Source organism: Cynocephalus volans, chromosome 6 (assembly GCF_027409185.1).
Source record: "Cynocephalus volans isolate mCynVol1 chromosome 6, mCynVol1.pri, whole genome shotgun sequence".
NCBI lineage: Eukaryota > Metazoa > Chordata > Mammalia > Dermoptera > Cynocephalidae > Cynocephalus > Cynocephalus volans.
The window spans coordinates 97,863,796-97,868,598 of record NC_084465.1 but is presented as its reverse complement, the minus strand read 5'-3'; positions in this window follow the sequence as shown (position 1 = coordinate 97,868,598).

Sequence of the window (4,803 nt, the reverse complement as noted above, 5' to 3'; positions counted from 1 at the left end):
ATCAACCTTGAAAACATTATGCTAAGTGAAAGAAGCCAGACAAATATTGTATGATTTCACTCATGGGAGGTACCTACAGTAGGCAAATTCACAGAGACAGAAAGTAGATTAGAGGTTACCAGGGGTTTGGCAAGGAAGGGAGATGTGGAGTTATTGTTTAATGGGTACAGCGTTTCTGTTTGGGATAATAAAAAATTTCTGGACATGGATACTGGTGACGGTTGCACAGCATTGCAAATGTACTTAATGCCACTGAATTATACAATTTAAAATGGTGAATTTTGTGTTGTGTACATTTTTACCACCAAAAAACTACACTGAAATACCCTTCCTCGTCTGTTGCATTAGCAAAAATTCACAGTACAGCACCTGGCTCTGTGGGTGAGGCTGTGGGCAAGAAAGCACTCTCATATTTTGCTAGTGGGAATGCAAATTGTTACAACTTTCTGAGAGGAATTTGGCATTATTAACAAAATTGCATTTGTTCTTACCTATGCCCCAGCAATCCCACTTTTAGGAATTTATCCTGAAGATACACCCTCAACAACACAAGATTACATGTACACTTGGTTACCTACTGCAGCTTTGTTTGTAATTATAAAATATCATAAACAATTTAAATGCTCCTACATAGAAGAGTGGCTGAATACATAGTACTGCATCCACACATCTCTATGAACTGATGTGACTGATTTCCAGGATACATTACTAAGTGCAAAAAGTAAAGTGTGAAGAGTGTGTCTACAGTATGCTACTTTTGTGTAAGAGAGGGAATTAAGAAAATATTCATTACTTCCTCATTTGAACAAAAAGAAACCTAGGAAAGAAAAACCAGAGATGACAGAGGGTGGTTACCAAAAGGAAGTGGACAGGAATTGCAGAGACCAGGGTAGGGAAGAAGACCCTTCTCTGAATATACTTTTTTGTACAGACCTGACTTTTGGAACCATGTTATTGTTTCATATATTTGAAAAAATGAAATAAGTAAAACTTATAATGATGGGAGGAATTCTACGATTTAATACAAACAGAAATAAATGAATGAAAGTATATTTCACATGAATAACATAAACACACTCAAAGGTTAATAAAAATAAAACCAGCTAACTGTGGCTGACCCCATGGCTCACTCGGGAGAGTGCGGCACCGGTAGCACCGAAGCTGTGGGTTCGGATCCTATATAGAGATGGCCGGCACGTTCACTGGCTGAGCGTGATGCGGACGACACCGAGCTGAGGGTTGTGATCCCCTTACTGGTCAAAAAAACAAAACAAAACAAAAAAAACCCAGCTAACTGAAATAAAACTTGAATACAGTATTTAGAATATATGCTCTCAGGGCTGGCCTGTGGCTCATGTGAGAGAGTGTGGTGCTGACAACACTAAGTCAAGAGTTAAGATCCCCTTAACTCTTTAAAAAAAAAAAAAGATTATATGCCCTCAGGTAAAGACAAAAAGAACTCCAAACAAATACTGTGGTGCATCCCCTCCCAAGATGAACAATTCTGAAGCTACTTTTTGTAATTCTAGTATTGAGCAAATAAGTAAATATATTAAGGAAATGAAAGCCAACTTTCTCACAATTGGAGAAGAGAGTTACAAAATATGGAGAGGGGAAAGGACAGAACAAACTCTGCAGCATTAGATTGGAATTGGAGATATCAGTGTGACTTCACAGATATATATATCTCTGCCATTTCCCAGCTCTATACTCCAGGACAGCCTAGAAATAATGACACCACAGTAACTATAAGTACACCTAGTGTCCAGATCTTGGCTTTTAAATATATTTTCCACTACATACTTTAGAAAAACCCAAAACTATAAAGGGTAAATTAGAAATTTTACAGCATAGAAGTCTGGTTGACCCTGTGTGGAAAAAACACAAACTTAGTTCAGCTTCTCCCACTACACACGCACAATACCCTTCTGACCCCAGAAGTGTGGGGGTTTCTTCCCACACCCTAAGCAAGAGACCCGTCCTGCAGTGGACACCAGCTGGGTATCTTCCAATTCAACTCTGACACTATCTACCTGAACATAGCATCAGATCCCACAGGTTGAGGGCTTAGTCCCCAAGACTGTTCCCCACTTCGAATGCCAATCGTAAGTCCCAGGTTGTTTTACCTGTTTCTGACCGACCAGCTATAAATCAGAGTGCCCATGACCCCCTCCTTGGGTTTGATTAATTTGCTAGAGTAGCTCAAAGAACTCAGGGAAACACTTACTTACATTTACTGGTTTATTATAAAGAATATTACTAAAGATACCAATGAAGAGATACACAGGCCAAGGTACAGAAGAATGGGTGTGGAGCTTCTACGCCCTCCCCAGGTGAGCCACCCTCCAAGAATTTCCATTTAATCAGCTCTTTGGAAGCTCCCCAAACCCTGTGCTCTTGGGCTTTTAATGAAGGCTTCATATGTAGGCATGACTCAAGCATAGACAACTGTGTAAAATTGAAACTGGACAAAAAGGGTATGATGTAATAACACCAAGGTCAAAGATTCAGATCCTCACACTGGCCACTGCCAAAAATAAAAAAAAAGTCTATGATCTTATTCTAACAGACTGAGTGGGGAAAGCCAGCAAGGCCTATTTGTTTAGATTCGTCTTTGTCTCTATGTGCAGCATTCCCTCGTCCTGGGTATGGAGCAGGGCCTCCTGGAATGGGGGTCTTATGACCTACAATCACACAAAGTAGGTCGGAGAATTTATGGCCAGCTCTAAGACAGAGAGGCAGGGGAAAGTTAGAGTCCTGCCTTGGGGATCCAGGAACTGTGGATAAAAGTCAACATATATATATATATATCATAATATCACAGACCCTTTTTAAAAAATTTTTTAAAGATGACCGGTAAGGGGATCTTAACCCTTGACTTGGTGTTGTCGGCACCATGCTCACCCAGTGAGCTAACCGGCCATCCCTATGTGGGATCTGAACCCATGGCCTTGGTGTTATCAGCACCACACTCTCCCAAGTGAGCCACAGGCCGGCCCCACAGACCCTTTCTTAACCAAATGATCAATGTCAGCATTGGCAGCAACGGCACTATTGGGCAGCACGTGGCCTCTTCACATGATGCACTGAGAATGCAGCTTCACTTCCCTGGTCAAAGTGCATCACCTGAATCTAATCATGAGGAGATATGAGACAAACCCAAATTGAGGGACATTCTGCAAAATAAATGGCTTGTACTCTTCAAAATGTCAATGTCATGAATTACAAAGAAAGAGTCAGGAACTGTTCCACATTAAAGGAGCCTGAAAAGACATGACAACCAAATGCAATGCATATGTGATCTTTAATTTCCTTTGCTATAAAGTATGTTACTGGAACAGTTGATAATATTTCAATAAAATCTGTCGATTACAGTATTGTTTCACTGCTACTTTCCTGATTTTGAAAATTGCGCTGTAGAACTAAAATAACACCCACCCCAAGGGATTGTCATAAGCATTGAATGTTTTGATTCACATACAGAATTTAGCATAAAATGCTCAATTAACACAGGGAATTTGGTTACAGGACAGCGCCTCACTGGATGTGGTGGGGTCTTTAAAGAAACCACCACCCTTCACCCTCAGAAATAGCAGCTCAGGCCCAGAAAGACAAAAAGGCTCTATCTACCACGTTACTGTAGAGGTGCAGGAGTTCAAGGACAGCCTTATCACCAGCCCCTGGCGCTGGAACCCCAAGGCAGAGCTCCTCCTCAAGATGCCATCTGAGATTGGTATATCCTTCCATGAGCATTGTAAAAAGAAAACTTAATATCAAATATAATTCCTCCTGCTGTTTACACAGCAGTCTGTTCAGTGGTGCTGTGTCCGGGGTAAGGAAGCAAGGCCACGGGAGATGACCAGGACGCTTAAGGCCAAGGTCCACAGCCAGCAGCCAGACCAGATTTAAACTCGGGTGTGAGAAGCTCACCTTCTTACAACGCTGCTCTGAGGACGACTGGCTGATGCTCAAGCCCAGAAACGTTTTTTCCCAGAACGAGAAAAAACTAACAGGAAACATGGTACCAAGAAGTGAAACATTTTAGGGGGCTTAAAACATTTTTCTCTTGCCCTCCTGTGTATGCACCTTCATGTAACACTTTGTGGGTTCTGTAGAAGAAAATCTCATCCCTGCCTGGTCGCCTCACCCAAAGATATAAGAAAACTATGCCCCGGGCCGAGCCGTCCCGACCAGCCCGGTCTCCAGCTGAGCTGCGAACACCACGAGCGCTGGCCTGGCCTTTGCTTCAGGCCCTGGGCTTGAGGGTGGACTCAGCGGCTCCAGGGCGGCCCTCTGGCAGGGGTCTGAGGCGGCCGCTCCCGCCTACGTTAGGCCTAGTGCTGCACGGCCACGGTCACATGGAAGCAGCGGGGTCACCGGGTTCGAGCCATCGCTTCCCAACACGGGGAGACAAAATGGCTGCCGTGCCTCAGGGCCGAAGCTACATCCGGGTTCCGCGCCACGCTTGAACGACAACTCCCAGAATGCTCTGTGTCGAAGGCGGGAGGCCGAGATGCGCTCGGGCGTCTCTCGATGCGACGTTGAGCCTTGTGCCCCTCCCCCCAGCGGAAGGCCTGCAGAATACATTGTGGGTTTGGTTCGCTCCCCCGCCTTTCTTCGCACTGGCCGACGGGACTCGTAGTTCTTCGGCAAGTGAGGGGAGCCTCCCTTGCAGCTTAAGAAACTATACTTCTTAAGCTGTGACTTTGGCGCCTGCGCACAAGACCGCGGGGCGTACTACGGTTCCCGGCGGGCCTTGCGAGGTGAGCGGTTGCGTGCTGACGCACTCAGTCGTGCTGACGT